The 19,534-nt window shown below is 33.4% G+C and overlaps 1 pseudogene; it reads left to right on the forward strand.

Annotated features, from left to right (window-relative positions):
• The first annotated feature begins 3,650 nt into the window (after positions 1-3,650).
• On the forward strand, positions 3,651-4,927 carry LOC143628179 (calcium uniporter protein 3, mitochondrial-like; annotated as a pseudogene).
• Positions 4,928-19,534: the final 14,607 nt, after the last annotated feature.

The following is a 19,534-nucleotide window of genomic DNA, read 5'->3' on the forward strand; positions in this document are numbered from 1 at the left end:
ACCAGTATCGTAATGAACCAAATTAACAATTACCTACTAAAACCAAATTCATGCCGTATAAGGCCAGGGAATCCAGCGCGTTTTCTACTGTAAAACACATCCCATTAGACATCTTTTTGAAAATGTTAATTATCATTTATAACAAGGTAATGCATTTAATTAAAAAATAAAAGCGTTACACAAATGATGACCAAATGAGGCTATCCATATTTGTTCAACTAGGCATGCTTTAAACACAAATTATATTTGGGTACTATTATTAGATGATAATGACTATTATTTTGGGGCAATTTCATAGAATAATAACTAAGTTTCAAAAGTGTTTCAACCAGATCACTCAAATTTAAAAAGTGTTTTAGTTCAATCACTCATATTTCATATTTTATTAAATTAAAGGTTTTAACATATTTTTTTAGTCCTTTTCTTTTTTGTTTCATATAGAAATCTTTTTATCTTTTCTTTATGTTAACGTTGAGTGGTGACGTGGACTTTTTTTTATTTTAAATTTTAATATAATTAACGTTTTTTTTATTTTTTATATTTAAATATATATATTGCAAATTACGACTCCAACATCTTATCCTCCTTTTATTTATTGACACACAAAAAAATCGGTAAGACTCAACTTGAAGATTTAGTGACCCGATTTGGGAAAAAATTACATGAGTGACATAATTAGAACACTTTTAAAACTTGGTTACTATTGTATTGTATGAGATATTCCCTATTTTTGTTTAATATGCATTAATTAATGTAATGAATTCAATGTGCATTAAATAATGTATTAATTAGCTGAGATGGGGTAAATTAAGAACTATTGTATGTATGTCTTGCACTAAGTTTTGTATTAGGTGTCTTAAAAATTATTAAAATTACATTGTTGCCCTTCTAATATGCTTTATATAGTATATATAATATAAATATAGATAATTGTACTAGAAAACAAGGGTATTACTGACAAACAAATATGTTAAATTCCGCCGATTAGTGTTATCAATGGCAAAAGTCCGTTAGCATATTGGTCGTGGTGACACTTTTTCTTATGGACATTGAAACCCTAAACCCAACCCGAAAAAACCCATACCCGAACCCGAGAAAAAACTAACCAGAATTCGAACCGAAGTAATTCAGGTTGGTTCTCGGGTTTGATTTATAAGATTCGAGTCAACCCGAATAAGCTTTTAGTTTTGAAATTAAATATATTTTTAGGTATAATAGGCGTAGTCTTAGTCACTAAAGTTATTACAATCTTAGCCTAATTGACTGTTTTCATTCAAACTATTATGTATCGATAGTTTATTGTTAATTTATGTTTTCCGTTTATTGAAGACAATTAATAACAACCATAATCGAACAACCAAATCACGTCTGATTGAAGACAATTATGGTTCGAGTTAGTTACTTAGTTTTACTCTTTTTTTGAATTGTTTTATGAATTTATCAAGTTATGTTAGTTTATTATTTGATGATTTGCGTTACGAGTAAAGAAGAATATATTGTTTTAATTTTAGCATTGAAGTTTTTTAAATTTTTTTGTTTTTTGTTTCATTTTCTAGGATACTCGAAACCCGATTAGCCTGACCCGAAAAAAACCCAAACCCGAAAAACCCTCGATAGATTTGGGTTGGGTTTTGGGTTAAGATTTAAAACTTTGAAATCCGAAGAACCCGACCCGAAAAACGAACTTGAAGAACACCCCTACCAACAACTTTCCAACGGATTATTGACGTCGAAGTTGATTACTTACCGAAGGATTGGTCAACAATAATCCTTCTACAAATTACATTTATATCCTCAAATATGATTACGAATGATGAAAATGAATACACAAACTGAAAAGCTAATATGAACTTTAAAAAGCAATATAAAATGGAATTACAAAATTACAATAACTAAACTCTTGTGGCAACGTTGCATTTCGCTTGATATAGTATACATCTCTATTGATAATAAACACTCAAGTATACATCGATCTTTAGGATTTTGGTGGCTTTCATAGAATGAAGGTTAAAGTCTCTGACTCCTAAGGAAACTAAATGAGACCCTGCTCAGTTTTGGTCTATAGCCTCCTCACACAGAATATCAAGATTCCTCACAATTGTAAGAAATCTGTGTCCATTTTACCATGCATAATCTTTCTGTTATGTACTTCACTGTTATATTTTTCTCGTTAGTACCCTCACACTTAACATAAAAGCTATTGTGTTTTATGGTCCATGTTAGAAAAACCACACCGATGATATATGTCTCATAATGCATAGAGAGAGTGCATATATGTTGCTTATACCATAAAGTAAACCTGACATATTAGAATCAATACACATAAACCAGACGCTTGAAAACAAGATACTTCAACAATATATATAACGTTGTACTAAGTTTGTTGTATTACCGGCATTGATCCCTTTGTATATGAACTATGCTCACATCAGTTTTACTTTGTATACGTAAAAATGTTAAGTTGTAAATGAATCAGCAATAGAAAATGTTAGAGAAACTTAAAACATCTACCATCTACGATGAGATTGGTACCGTACCGGTACCGAAAATCATAAATTGATGAGATTGGTACCGTACCGGTACCGAAAATCATAAATTTTTGGTACCGGTACCAAAATCTTCATTTCAATATGGTAATTAGGTAAAAGTTCAGGAAATACCTCAAAACTTTGGTACCGATTCGGTCTAACGGTACAAATCTGAACCGGTGCCGGCACCAATCGGAACAAACTTTAACAGAATAAACCTTTGCACTGGGCTAGAAGTCCCTGATGCTCGTTTTCTTCTACTAGTGCTTGATTGGTTTACGCTTCTGCAAAAACTTTAACGGCAATATTAATAAAAACTCTTCCAAACGAAAATATAGAACTTTGGTGAATATTGGAAATTGTGTAACCGATGTAATAATTATAACGAACTGGTGGAGGGGGCACCATCGGAACCAATTGGGTAAGCAGTTTATTTAAAGGATTCGTTGGCTGTTAAAAAAATGTGAGGTGCAAGGTATTAATCAGTTCTTTCTAATTAGAAAATTTGGATAGTTCTGGCTTCACCTTTGTTTAATAAATTCAAGAAGAATCGTTACAAACAAGTTAAAGAAAGGGGATTAACCTTATCATTTATTTATTAATATTTAATTTCCGTTACACTACCTTTCTAAAAATAAATAAATAAAAGTATCGTTAGAGCATTCTCATCTCATTCCCTATCTTCAAATCAAAAATTACATTAAAACTTACTTTATTTTAATTAAATAATACTTTTTATACCTTTTATCATTACTTTTTCTCTTTCCTTCACTCACAACCACTTTCAAAATATATTAAAAAATTATAGGAGATGAACAGCAACTTTTCAAATATGATTACTTTTTCTCTTTCCTTCACTCACAACCACTTTCAAAATATATTAAAAAATTATAGGGGATGAACAGTAACTTTTCAAATATACAGAAAAATCACTACTTTTTCTAAAATATAAAAACCCTTCACTCACAACACCCTAAATCACTCTTTAAATTATAAAAACACCCCTCACATAATACGAGGGGTTGGATGAGAATGATATTGCACCTATAAATAAGAAACAACCTTCAAAGGCTAATATTCTCTATAGAAAAGAAGAAACCAGGGGAGCTTTGTGCTTCATCCATGGCGTTCAAACAAATACAATGATTATTCAACATATGCAATAACAAATTTTCAAACCAAACATTAAAGAGTTGCCGCATTTCTTCATTTCCATCCACTCTGAAATCTATAAACCCACTAAACCCTGAAGCAGTAGTACATGATCCGGGAGAATACTCGATCATCCGCAGGTTCCTCCAGCGTCGGCCGCTCGACTTGTCTTCTACGGCAACCATTCCCAAAAGCCTCCGTCCCGACAGCGAGAAGCTGCTGGAGAGGCTCAGGGAGATGGACATTGCCAGAAACCGAGTCCGTCTCCAGACAAACAGACAATTGACCGCGACCGACGCTAAGAAGATCCTTAGAGCTTCGCAAATGGAGGCGATGAAGATGAAGCTGAAAAGTACTAAGAAAAGTCATCTGTCATATGATGAGTTTATTCAGATATGTGTAGACGAATGTTCTAGCCGAGATCAAGGTGTCGATCTCGCCAAAGTTCTTGATAATTCGGGTTCTGTCATCGTGTTAGGGAACATCGTTTTCCTTAAACCCGAACAGGTTCTTAGATGTTTTGTGAGAAATTCTTTCATTTTTTATAATATGGTTTAGTTAGAGACGTTTTAACATATGGTGTTTCCATAGTTTGAAATCATGGTTTGTTGAGAATCGTGCTTTCAACCTATGAAAACACCAGACGTGATAAGATGTCAAAAATCATACCAAAAATAAAATGATTTGTTATATTCTTGAGTCATATTATTTTTGTTCATTTATTCAACAAGTTCAATATTGCAGGTAGTTAAAGCCATCAACGACTTGATGACCGGAGACAATGTTATTATGGCGAAAGAGTTAAACGAAATGGAGCGGTGGAAGTCTGAGATTGACGGCAAGGCGGCTCAGATGGTTCGGCGGGAGCTTTGGGGTGGACTAGGGTACTTGGTGCTGCAGACCGCGGCGTTTATGCGGTTAACATTTTGGGAACTGTCATGGGATGTGATGGAACCGATATGTTTCTATGTGACATCACTATATTTCATGATAGGATATGCATATTTCATAAGAACATCACGAGAGCCTTCGTTCGAAGCGGTTTTCGAGAGTAGGTTTCGTGCGAAACAGACGAAGATGATGAAGATTGAAGGGTTTGATATTGAGAAATACAACGAGTTGAAGAAAACTTGTTTGTCACATGATAAGCCATGGCGGATGGAAGGTGTGTGATGGGACGGTTGATTGGTGAATCTTTAATTTGTTCATGAATGAACTTAAGTTTCCAGAAGGCAATTATGTTTTTAATAATTGATTCTGTGGAAAAACTTTAAAGTATAAACTCAAGTTAATACTATTTAAATTAGTCGTCGGACATAGAGGCAAAAAGTCAAAGTTCATCTTTTTAGATTGTGGTTCTTTTTATCTTTTATTGTTGAACCATTTCCGATGAGTTGATTTTTGTTGGACTTCAACTAGATTTTCTTGACGTAAGTCTAGATTCATATCTACATATTCAAAGCAACATTAAAAATTACTATCATTTCTTTTTTTTTTTTAAATAAAATAATATTTTTTTATATATCTTTATCATTACATTTTCTCTTTCATTCGCTCACAGTTATTTTTAAAAATATAAAATAATTATAAAGTGTAAACAACGTTTATTTAAATTTAACCATGAACAGTAACATTTTCTCTTCTTTACTCACAACACTCTAAGCACACCCTAAAAAAATTGGAGAACACACTCACATAATTCGAAAAACCTATTGCAAATGCTCTTATAACATTTAATTTATATTTCGGTATTTTGAAAACTATAAGTTTTGAGAACTTTATGAATTACACTAAAGACATGTTGTCTTTTTATTTTTTAAAAATTTGAAAGTGCTTCTATACACTTTTAAGAGTATTTTTGTAAAAAAAAAAAGAAAAAAAGAAAGAAAGAAAGAAAGCAAGAAAGAAAAATATGCTAAGAGAATTAAAAGCAAATCGGAAAAAATTATCGTTATCACTTGTTAGTCTTTGCATATGTTTCATGCATTTTTACATAGATTGTTATGCTAAAAACGAGATTTTTGTTGATTTTTTAAAAAATCCTCTCAGTGTTTTATTTTATTTTATTTACGAAAATACTTCTAAAAGGTATAGCTCTTCAAAATCTAAATAAAACAAACCATGGTTTTAGTGTGGTTCTCAAAGTTTTCACAGCTGGGTTTAATTCTCAAAAGAATGAATGAGTTTACTATCTTGGAACTCCTTTAAGTTTCAAGAAAACTCGATGTGACAATTAAAATAAAAAAAATATCTATTAAATGTATGTTACGTTTACTATAGTTCTTTCATTTTTCTTTACACTTTACACGAATCGAAAAGTAAAACAGATGTAATGAACTGTTACATTACCCTGCTTAGCAGTAATGTAACAATTCAGTACAATTGTTTCACTTTTACATTCTTGTAAAAAACAAATTCTTTAGTAAATGTAACATACATATAATAGAAAAAAAATAAAAACAAAAAAAATTGTTACATCAAGTTCTTAAAACTTAAATTAGTTCTCTCTCTCTCTCTCTCTATATATATATATATAGGGTTAGGTTAGAATAAAACTCATTTGAGTTGTGAACACTTTAGAAACTTAGTCTCAACCACATGTTTTTAATTAAAGATTAAATTTTTTGGTCCACAATTAAAGTTAATAAAAAATGTTAAAGTTAATTTACACTTTCTCTCTCATGAAAACATAAATAAAAATTAGTAAAAAAATGTAAAAAAAAAATAGCAAAACATTTTTTTTATGTTTTCGATGTTTTGTATTAAATGTAACAACATATATTACATGTAAAAAAACGATCTTACATAGGGTTTTCACAACTTAAATGGGTTTTCATTTTATACTTTGTCTATATATATATATAGTATAGATGTCCCTCTCGTTTTACAACGCAATTGAAATTTAAGTGACCTAATTGAGACAGCCTGAAAGTTGAGTGACCTGATTGGGATAAAACAAAATATGAGTGACTTAATTAGAACAAACTTGAAACTTGGTTACTATTCTATAGTGTTTTCCCTTAATGTTAAGTTACAAATGATTATACATTTATTTTTATTTTTCTAATTTGATTTAATCTTTAAATAATTCATAAAACAAACCATCATACTCATAATATAAAAATATAAATATATTAACCATCATAAAAACAAATACTTACACAAATTATAATATTAACCTACACATACAAAACCTAGTTCATGTTATCACCTACACATATCACAATATTTATATACGTACACATAACTAGTTCATGTTAACCTACACAAATCACAATATTTATATATAGGCTTGGGTTCATTTCAGAAGTGTTTTTAGTGTGAGAAGTGCAAGAAGAGATTCTGGTCAATCATAAGTTTTCTTTTTAATTTAGGATTATTTAATTGTAGAAGTATATTAGTAAAAAGTTTAGGAGTTTCTTTTAGTAATTAATACTATTTAATGTTAGGGACAACTTCATAGAATAGTAACGAAGTTTCAAGTTTGTTCCAATTAAGTCATTAACGTATTTTATTTTGTCTCGATTAGGTCACTAAACTTTCAATTTTGTCTCAATTAAGTCACTCAACTTTCAATGTGTCCCAATTAGGTCACTCAACTTTCAATTTAAACTCAATTAGATCACTCAACTTTTAATAAATGTTCTAATACTAAGTTTTTCCCTTCATATTATATGTTTAAAATAACTTAAACGTCATTAAAACCAACACTTTTTTTTATTGTTTATGAGTAAATGTATCGCTTACAATAATATAATAGACGTCCCTCTCGTTTTACAACACAAGTGAAATTTAAGTGACCTAATTGAGACAACCTGAAAGTTGAGTGACCTGATTGGGACAAAACAAAATATGAGTGACTTAATTAGAACAAACTTGAAACTTGGTTACTATTCTATAGTGTTTTCCCTTAATGTTAAGTTACAAATGATTATATATTTATTTTTATTTTTTAATTTGATTTAATCTTTAAATAATTTATAAAACAAACCATCAAACTCATAATATAAAAATATAAATATATTAACCATCATAAAAACAAATACCTACACAAATCATAATATTAACTTACACATACAAAACCTAGTTCATGTTATCACCTACACAGATCACAATATTTATATACGTGCACATAACTAGTTCATGTTAACTTACACAAATCACAATAATAACCTACGTATACAAATTTACGGAATGTTATAGCCTACCCATTTGTATTTACCTACACATATCAGAATATTAACCTACACAAGGAAACCTTGTTCATGATATCACATACAATTAATAGTATTAACCTAAACTTGTAAAATATTCGCAATGTAGGGACACATCATATTTTTTTTATAATTTTAATTATTTTATAATTTGTCTTTTATGTGTATATGAATATTATTTATATGTAGGTGAAAACAAAATGAACTAGCAAGCTGTGTAGGTGAATACGATATATGTGTAGGTAAATATTAGTTATGTACTGGTGAAAAATAAAAGAAACAAAATTAGTGTAGGAGAAAATAAGTTGTGTTGCTAAATACGAGTTACATTTTGATAAAAATAACTAACAATTTGTATAATTGAATATGAGCTATGTGTAGATTATTATGTTACTTGTGTAGCTGATCGATTTAATACAATTCACCTACATATACATTTTTTATATGTAGGTAATAGATAATTCAAATTTGTAACTTTCTACTAGAATTAATATGGAGAATATTTTAGGAGTAATTAAAGGAATTAATGCATTGAATAAATCAAAGATAATCAATGGTTGAGATCGACTTCTTGCACTTCTCGCATGATCCATCCCCTATATATATATATATATATATAGGGGTGGGTTTAAGTGAAAACTTCTCTTAAAGGAGAAAACTTAAAAACTCCTAAAAACTATTTTAAACTTTTTTTTAAATATTTTTTGAAGTTTCTTTTTTTTTTTATTATTCTTATATATTGTTATTGGTTCCAAAAAAAAAAACACTTGTCGGTAACCTCATCGGTGTAGTGTACATGTGTAACAGTGTACATTGCATATATGCAAAAGTGTTGTATTGCATAGATTACAATACTATTGCACATATTTGATACACACTATTGAATATATACAATATAAGACTAATATGCACATTGAATACACATTAGTATGTATGTGTAATACAACATTAACGCACATGTGCACTACATCGACTTTTATTTTATTATTTTTTTCCATATAATACAAAACTACTACACATATACAATATACAAATATTGAATATATGCAATTAAACACTATTGAACTTAAAAATATATAGTAATACACATGTGTAATACAACGGTGTCGCACAGTAATACGTATGTGCATTACAGCATTTTTTTTTAATTTTTTTATTTTATTTTATTTCATTTTATATTTTTGAAGTGAAGAGTAAGAAATTATAAGAATAATAGCAAAAATAGAATTTTGAAAACATTTTTTTTATTTTTAATTAAAATAATTCTTTAGGAGTTTTTAAGTTTTCTTTCTAAAGATGAGTTTTCTCTTGATCCCCCCTATATATATACACACACACATACACACACGGTTGGTTTCCTTTAAAAACTCGTAACAACCTACATTTTTTTAATATTTAAGAGTTCTTAAATTTTTAAAAATTTGGTTTTTGTTATTTCCAAATTTTGATTTTTTTTTAACATTTCTTTCTATTACTCAAAGCATCCGCTTGTTGAAACAACAATAACTATTATATATTAAAATACATGACGGATTACTGGAAAAATGATACAATCAAACAAAAAATACATCTTTTCTTAATGGCTATACACACACCCATTGACTCTACTTTTAACCCACTTTAAGTGAAAATCAACTGATGTTAAGTTTTGAATACTCGTCTTCACTCTTAAACCAAAAGCCTTTATCGTTCAGCCAAGACTGGTATGACAAACATGAAATATCTTAGAACACAAAGAAAACTAAGGTGGTCAAAGTTAATTAGGAGGATGCAAGGAGTTGGAGATAAGCATCAATTTTCCCATTTAACATTATGAAGTTTTTATATATCTACCACCTACCCATTTAACATTGCTGACTTGGGGTGGTGGCTGTGCATGTTTCTTGCCCTTGCGTTACAACCTAAACCTAAATCATCAACATACTGAATACTTGTTAATTCTATCTATAGCTTATTAATTATTTTTTCAAAATTTTATTTTATTAAGGATACGATCATGATTTATGATGATACTTTATAGTAGATGGTCTAGATTCTTTTTTCTTCAGAAACTGTGAAAATAGATCTTTTAATGCACTAGCTAGACATATAGTTAAATGCGTAGTGTCCATATAAACATAATAATGTTAATACAACGCCGTTCAGAAAAAAAAATGTTAATACAGCATTTCAACGTGGGAGGACGTAAAAAAAGACAATAATGACGGAGTGATCATTATCAGTTCACTTAAGACTATTTAACATTTTACATACTTTAGTTTTTTTTTTTAATTTACTTTTGAGTAATTGTCAGTATGATGTATTGTTTCGGACACACCAGAGAAATATTATGTGGGTTATGAGGTCAAAATTAACTTATGGGCGCATCAAGAGTTGAAGAAATCATATTTGGGGCTATTACAGGGACCCAAATCTGCTAAAAAAGAGCCACTTTAAGGCTTAAACAAGCATAACTTTTGCTTTACTTTTTTTGTTAGCAGAACCAGAAGTAATGACTATAAACACAGCAAATTGAAAAGTAACGAATACATCGAAACAGAAGGCAAGCGGACAACAAGCTGCACCGCTACGTCCTTTTGAATTACAAATGTCACACCCCGACTAGCACAATACGGAAGCGTAAAACGAGAATGTAACAGACACCTCTGGTATCAACACATTGTTTATAAAGAAACATTACAAACTAATTTACATTACATTTCTTCGTTCTATCATTGTTTTACAGTCTAGGTGGTACAAACAAAACCAGTTCGTTAACTAAACGTTCTTACTACTAACGCCTTTGCTTCTATTCACATAGCATCAACCACACACTTCAGGCAAGTGACAGATCACCCAATCATTCCAATTTAGGTACATCTGAAAAGCAGTTTAAAACGGGTCAACTACTAGAGTTGGTGAGTTTCACGAGTTTCAAGAAAACAATAATAAGTATTCACAAGTCAGCACTTGTAATCATGAAATAAGTATGTATGTATGTAAATGATGTAATTATGCTAAGCTACAGTGAAGCCTTGACTGTATGTGCTGCGTGCATCCATTTTCCACGCTCAATCAACCACTGTGGCTCCCCTTCCGCCCACAACATGCCCCGGTAGCTATGTCTAACACTACATAGCCTGTTTGTATAAATATGGTCATGTGCAAACGGCGCTATGTGACACGGCAACCAGGCCGATTCCGTTTGGGTTTGTCAAAGCAATAGTACTATTCACAAGCCACCGGCTCGAAGTTAATCACTGTGATCGTGGGGACTTTCGTGTGTTAGCACTTAGATAATTCACATCAGTACATGTTTCAAGTATGTATATGTAATCAAACACGCTTTTCACCCCAACAGTTCGTAAAACAGTTTAAAAGTTAGGTCATGAGACTCACGGTTTAGTAGATATTCAGTACTGTATCAGCTCGTGGTTTGTTCGGTCCGCTATCAGTAGTTCCTATAATCAATATTATAATAATATTAATATTTTAATATTATTATAATCTCAATACTAATCTGGGTTGTATAACTAATCTGGGTGTAGCTGGAACGCCCAGAAAGTGGCAATAGGCTTAGGTTGTGATGTTGTTCAATGTCTAATACTTAAAACCGAACTTGGCTCAGACTCCCGTTTTCCCAGCTAGGCCAAGTTACTCGTTTACGCGTTCAGAAAGCAGTTATGGGAAAATAAGCTTGGGTAAATGTATTGGTTAATAACATGATTAATTTATAAAAAAAGATCACATACTGGGGTCCCGGATTAGCCACGGGGCCCGTTTCTGTTTATTCAGTTTGATTTGAGAAGAAACGCGCACAATCCTCCCGGATTGTCCAGGTTTCTCATAGAAAAGTTTATTTTCACTTAATTAGACTAAACATATGATTTTTGATTACTCTTGGTGTTTTGATTTTCCCGCAGGTTCACTAGTCGCGAACTTGCCGGTTGTTATAAAAACTGAATTTATTTAATATTCAGATTATCATAATTAATTAACCGTTAATCATTAAATTATGAAAATTTAACCACTTATCAATTAAAATATTTATATTTTTATAAAAATATTTCTGGAATTTATTTACTGATTTATTAATTTATAAAAATTCATTTTATCAGCTATATTTCGCCTGAAAATCGTCCGTTTACCCCAAACAATTTCCAAAAATTCCAAAAAATTTCCTAAATACTCAAATAATGTCCCAAAACAACCTGTATCAATTTCAGAATGTAAAAAGCTCGTGCAATATTCTTTTCAGCCCAAATTCGGCTGTAAAAATTCACACGAACACATTTAAACAAAATACCTTTAAACTTCTCCAAATAATCCCAAAATTGATATGTGATCAAAATAAATCGAATCTGAGTTCCCAGAAAAATTTCATGATTTTTGAAGTATTTTAGCTATTTTTCCCAAATAAACATCCCAATTCGGTAATAAATTCGCCAAATATTCTCGGATGGTCGAAAAATTACCAAATTTGAACAGGGACTCATTGACATGGTCTCTGATGTCCATACAAAATTTCAAGTCCTAACAATATGCACATCACAACCTTAACCTAAATAGCCCGTAAGCGAGTGTTTCGGCATTACCTTAGCGGGTTTGGCTCGTTTCCGACCTTTTAATCAAGTTTTCAGGTTCTTGTGCTTCTAAGAAAGCTAGGTACAAGTCCTATATCACAAACCAAGCAATATTTCATCAACATAACAGCCCTTAACTTAGGGTTTCGGCTAGTGCACAAAAACGAACTTTTGAACCGTAAAAACGTCGTTTCAACCCTTTAATCCGTGTTTATGGCCAAAAAAACTATCAAAACAGGTTCCTTACCATGTGTATGATCAAAACATGTTTATGGACCATTTTTAGGATTTTTACACGGTTAGGAATGATTTTTAGTAACCAAGACATGTTTTTATGGTATTAAACAAGTTTAAACAAGCATAAAAATTACTTATTTAAGCCCCTTACCTTAGGGTTTGAAGGTTTTCTGGCTGAAGCAGAGTTTGTATCCAGAGTTTTCAAGAAATAATGTTGGATATGTTTTGGATCTAGTTTAAATGTGAAAGAATAAAAGGGGGGGGGGGGGGGGAGGGTGGCGGCTGCGGCCGGGATTCCTTATGGGCCCCCTTTGGGCTGTTTTGGCCCAATGATCTGGTTTCTCCAGCCCAAATACGAAAAGCCCGGTCCAATAGTTTGGGTTCGGTTTTTGGCACGAAAAACTTATCGGGTGCGTTAAACAGCGCGAAAACGAGTGTTTTTCGGCTAGTTTTGTGTAAAATTATAAAAACATACTATATGTTTGTAAAAATCAAAAATATTTTCACGGATCGCTTAAAACATTTCAATTAAGTGTTTGGTAAGTCTTTTTCGGCTTAACGGATGATACAATGCTTGGTTTGTAACTATCTTTTGCGTTTAAATCTATAGCGGGTAGTTAAATGAGCATATTTTCGTTTAACTTGTTTGCTATCAAACTAAGACCATATTTCTAATATTTTAGCTTGTATGGATCGTATATCACTTATAGATGCCCCCCGTGATATCTGGGTCATAACCCGACCCGTTCGGTTAATCGTTCGTTTGTTGCGCAAAAGGCGTTTATTTGCTTAATCGGTAAATACGTACTGAGGTGTACCTTGTTTTGGCTCAAATGTCACAACAAAAACTCAATATTTTTAAAACTACGTTGACTGAAAACATATTAATTAATACGTTATAGTCCACGCTCATACTCAAATTCAATCCACCCACGCTTCCACAGGATGCTACTCCTTAAGGGAGGGTGTTGCCCTTTGATTTAATTTTGATTACCTAATCAAAATGTGTCACTTCACCGTTTATTTTTAAAGGTTTTTATTATAATATCTAATTAATCTGTGACTTAATTTGTTTTTTTTAATAACTTTTGCTCGGTAGTTTAAAAAAGAAAACTAATATGTAGTCTTGTATATTTTTTTTCTAAACATTCGGATATAAATAATATGTAGTCTTGTATATTTTTTTTTCTAAACATTCCGATATAAATAATATGTATTCTTGTATAATTTTTTTCTAAACATTCCGATATAAATAATATGTAGTCTTGTATATTTATTTTCTAAACATTCCAATATAAATTTTATCAAAAACGAAGTTTCTTAAAGAAACACACACACAAACCTATGCTTGGTCTTGTAAGCGGTTTTGACACTTAAAATATGTTGTTGGTGGGAATCAAACACACTACCTTGCTTTTAAAATGCTTGTGCCTTAACAACTCAACTAGGATGAATTGATGTTAGCATTTTATTTTTCTTAATTGTTGTAGATTCATAACATTCCATTTTTTTTAATTTTTTCAATCACCCGTGTATTACACCGGCTCTATCCTATAATTAAAATATATTAAAAACTCAAAAAATTCATTCACTCCATCACGCTCAAATAGCCATAAGAGATGCTAGTGGAGCGTGGAAGGAGAAACCTTAATTGCCTACATGGTAGTAACGTGATAGCACTTTCTAACAACTTTCACTAACCTTAACACATAGCCTTAGAGTTTTTTTCTTTTCCGAGTCAGTGTTTATTGTTATATCACTATTTTAATTAGAAGATATTATTTAATTAGGTGCCTATTGTAATTATTTTCAATGTAATCATATAAATAGTTTATTAATAATACATATTAACTTATTGTAACTATTTTCAGTGTAATTTTATAATTAGTTATTAATTAATAATGCATATTAACTTACGTAGTTTTCATTATTCTATCACTCTTGGCCATTTTTACCACCACATATTGGTTGGCCATTATATTGGTCCTTTTATAAGATCCCGAACCTACACGTCTTACTCTTAGCTGGATTTACTCATAAACTAAGTAAGCTCGTACAATTTGCAGCTGAAACTAAAACCTTTACGTAATAACTTCTTTCTTTAATCTAATCTTCAATATGGATAGCCTCGTACGCACATCAAGCTCGCCACATCATCAACAATACCTGCATGCAGACTAAAAGTCAGCTACACGCTGAGTGAGTTCTAACGTTTCTTTCTTTTCATAAATGATCATATTAAAACAATTGACATGTGGCTCTTTCGTTTTTAAGATATATTTGACATAACATTTATTTCTTACACATTCATTTACGTTCTTATCCTTGTCTTCTTCATGCATATCGGAGCATACACACCGTTCATATACACTATCTATTCTACTAGCATCCGTGGTTGGACCATACAATCACACAACGTATGTATGCACACACACACACACATTCGGTAACTACCATACCATGCAATCATACCACATATAGGGCTGGCAATTTATACACAAGACATGAATACACGACATGTACCTACACGACTTTAACAGGTAACGGTAAGGCCTTAACAGGTTTCGTGTACTAAACAGGTAGACACGAATTTACCTGTTAATTTTCGTGTCTAAACAGGTAATATACCTGTTTACCGGTAAGTACCTGGTTAGATTTTTATAATTAAATATATATATATATATATATATATATATAATATTATAATTATAAACTATTATTATCCATTTATCCCCAAACCCTAACTCCCGTTTCCACTTTCACTTTTCCACTTTCACGTTTCCAAACCCTAACTCACTTCTCCATCGCCGCCACCACTTCTCCGACCAAACCTCTTTTCGCCTGCCGCCCTTCTCCGGTGATTCCTCTGCCACCACTTCTCAGCCGACACCACTTCCTCACCGGACTTTCTCAGTTTCTCCTCTCCGTTGTCAGAGCTGCCGCCGCCTGCTGGTGCTTCCTTCTACTTAGTAATGTTGCTTGATAAAACTATATGAATATGCCCAATTGTCCATATGATTAATTGTAACATCCTAAAATTTTAATGATGAATAAAGGAAGTTATGTTTAGTGATTTCGCATAATTGATTAATGTCGGGGAAGGAGCGGGTCTTGGACTTGGATTAATTGAGATGGGTTAAATGAGAATGGGATTTCAGGGATATAAATACCCCCAAAATCCCAAAATATCTTCATTTTCCCCCACTCTCCTAAACACACACATACACACACACCAAGCACACCCAAAACCACCGCCGGCCGGGCCGAGACAGAAGGAAGGATCGAGCGAGGTCCGGGTAAGAGAGAAAGATTAGTGGTGATACCAAGATAAACGAGATCCAAACAAGCTCAAAAGGTATGATTCTTGATCTTGGAAGTTTAAAGATCCGAGCTTTTAGTGTATAAACGACCGAAAATGGTCAGGAAGTGTAGTGGGTGGTATTGAACCTTAACAAGGGTGTTAAAATCGCCCGAAATGTCGATCAGAAACCGAAACAGCGGACATCTGGGCAACTTCGCCTTCATCTGGGCAACTTCGCCTTCAAGCGATGAACTTCGCCTGCAAGCTAAGTTCGCCTGATGAACTTCGCCTGCAAGCTAAGTTCGCCTGATGACAAGTTCGCCTGAGGTTTAAGTTCGCCTGATGATAAGTTCGCCTGAGGTTTAACTTCGCCTAAAGCTAAGTTCGCCTGAGGTTTAACTTCGCCTAAAGCTAAGTTCGCCTGAGGTTTAACTTCGCCTAAAGCTAAGTTCGCCTGAGGTTTAACTTCGCCTAAAGCCAAGTTCGTTTAGAAAATAAATTTAAAAGCTAATGAAAAATGTGTTAAGACAGTTAATGGAAATAAAATTTTTCCAAGCTGACCTGGCAGCTCGACCCCAGCCAGGGGCTCTGCCCCTTGGACCCTGCTAGGGGCTGCTGCCCCTAGACCCCGCTGCCAGGGGCGCTGCCCCCGGACCCCCGTTCGTTGTGGGGGATATAAAGATAGAAACACATTATGAGAAGTGATAGTTAATTGATACGTATACTTGTTATACAGTCAGCCGTGCACAACTGAAGAAAGGGATTACGATTAACGGTGAACGTAACCGTGTTCAGGTGAGTTTCTAGCCCCATTTATGTGTTATGTTTTCGGGGCTGTGTGCATACTCAATATGTTTGTTAATACGCTTATCCTAAGAGATAAGTGTACGCCTTATGTGAATAATGTGAAATGTATGAATGATGGCTTGACGGTACGTGAACGATCTTCGGATATTGCACGTACTGTCAGGTTGTAACGCTAAGTTAAGGTAAGTATGATATGTATGCTTATGTGTATGAATGTGATAAAGTTAATAAAAGAAGGAAAGGATGGTTGTATGGTTACGAAAAGGGTACCGAGCCCTAATAATACTCGAGGTATGATGCATGGTTGTATGGTAACGAAGAGGGAATCGAACCCTACTAATATTCGAGAACTAGGGAACCGAACCCTACTAATATTCGAGGAAAGAGGGAAACCGAGCCCTAATAATACTCGTGGAAAGAGGGAAACCGAGCCCTAATAATACTCGTGGAAAGAGGGTACCGAGCCCTAATAATACTCGAGGAAGGAGGGTACCGAGCCCTAATAATACTCGAGGAAGGAGGGTACCGAGCCCTAATAATACTCGAGGAATGTAGGGCATAATGCTCTTTATAACGTAAGATATGAAAGTAAGTTAATACAAAAGAAAGTAAGTAAGTAAGAAAGTATGAAAGTAAGAATGAAAGAATATAATGTTATGTGAATGGTATGATTATGTGATTATCTAGAACTCACTCAGCGTAGCTGACTTTTAGTATGCACGCAGGTGAGTAGGATGAGACAGCTGGCTTGAGCGGGGACACATGGCAGAAGAATAAGAGCCTGGCATCTGAAGACTTATGATGTTTTAATTTTAATGCTTTAATGTTGAAAGACAATGGATGTTTTGAGACAAGTTATGAATTATGTAATGTTTTATGAAAGTTTTATATTCCGCGTAAATGTTTTAATTAACTCTGATATTTAGAACTGTGTTTATGAGTAAATCCAACACGAAAGTAGGGCTACCGGTAACGGGGCCTTATGTAACACCCCGACCAAAGGCGGATTATACATCGGGGCGCCACATATTGTTTCATTACTCGTGACACTATTGGGTGTCAATATTTAATAAATACATTCATTCGCGCACGCGCAGGGTAAACACAAGATAACATAAAACATCATAAATCAATATATTATAAATTATAATATTCGAACAGCAAAAACTTGTCTTGATACATTTTAATCTAGGTCCAAAATAAAGAAACTTCCTATGTGTCCACAAGCTCCAAAACAGCTACTGCAAACCTGAACATGTGTTAAAATAAACGTCAAACACTTGCGTGTTGGTGAGAAATCAAGTTTAATACAGTACATAGATAACAATAAATCTGCGCGCAACACGTGTATGTCTGGTGTTTAACAAGGGTGCAATCAGATTGTGATCAAGCCTAGATAGATCATAGCTCATAGCTCATAGTTCAATCCGTGCTCCCAATTGAGCACAAAAAACGAGAAAACATCTGTGCAAGTGTAAACAAAGAAAACCGTAAACGATAGGTCTCCCGTGTTCATCTAATGGATCCATGAAAACTGCGGAATAGGCCGAACAAAGCGGTTAATGATACACACATACAAATAAACAGCCAAGTAAACGTCCTCAACACATGGGATACTGCGCGACTAAAGTTCATAAACAAGTTTAAGACTCTAAGTTTGTACGAACACATGAACATCCCAAAACATTAAAAATAAAAAGGGATTAGGTACGAGATTACTCACTTGATAACGATGCGGTGTAAGATAAAGCAAGAACCAACTTTTAAACAAGCACAAGTTAACCTATAAATAAGATTATTGTTTTAACGATCTGTTTTAGGTCTTGATTATAAGTTAGCATAATTAAATTATTATATATAATATATATATTACCGGAGAAGCAGGACAGAACAGGGAGGAAGACGGAGGCAGAGAGGGAGGCGGCAGAGAGCAAGGAAAACAGGAGAGATTAAGTGTTTTGTGTGTGTAGTGTTAGGAAAAATAATACTATTATTTATAGAAAAACCCTAGGGAACACAATCCCTAGAAAAAGGGGAAAAGATCTCAAAAAGCAAAAGATTCCAAAAGCAAAAGATATGGAAAGATATGGCAGCTGCAGAGGCAAGATAAAGCTGTCAGGGAACAGTAAAAAGGCATGGGCGGTTCAGAAAAAGGTACTGGTCAAGCATGGAAAAAGCAGATCTCAAAAGATTATGTCAGTCACTTTATCTGTCAACCAATGGGGTTGGTGCGCATGCTGCGCCGAAAGTAACTTTTCAGACATAAAGCAGATTAGGTCAACAGCTCAAAAGATAAGACAACACAAAAGCAACGGCTAGATTAAACAGAAGAAAACTCAAAGGGTTCAGCGCGAGAAGGCTAAGGCGCGAAGGCAGACTCAGAAGGTCAAGAGAGCGCGAGCGCGAAGGCAGACAGAACTAACCTTAACGCGTCGCGGAAAGAACTATATTTCTAAGCGCGCCGCGGGAAGAATTACATTTCTTAGCGCGCCGTGGTAGGAACTAAAATTCCTAGCGCGCCGCGGGAAGAACTATAATTCTTCGCGCGTCGAGGGATGAACTACGATTCTTAGCGTGCTGCGAGAAGAACTACAAATCCTTAGCGCGTCGCGGGAAGAACTACCGTCCCTCGCGCGCTGCGAGAAGAATTACAATTCTTAGCGTGCTGCGAGAAGAGTTCATCTCGCGTATCGCTGAAACAGGTGGTCTTCACGCAGGATTCCTTGTAAGGGA

This window comes from Bidens hawaiensis, unplaced genomic scaffold (genome assembly GCF_021521415.1).
Source record: "Bidens hawaiensis isolate Kalapana, Puna unplaced genomic scaffold, B.hawaiensis_p1.1 tig00004838_1, whole genome shotgun sequence".
NCBI classification, from domain to species: Eukaryota; Viridiplantae; Streptophyta; class Magnoliopsida; order Asterales; family Asteraceae; genus Bidens; species Bidens hawaiensis.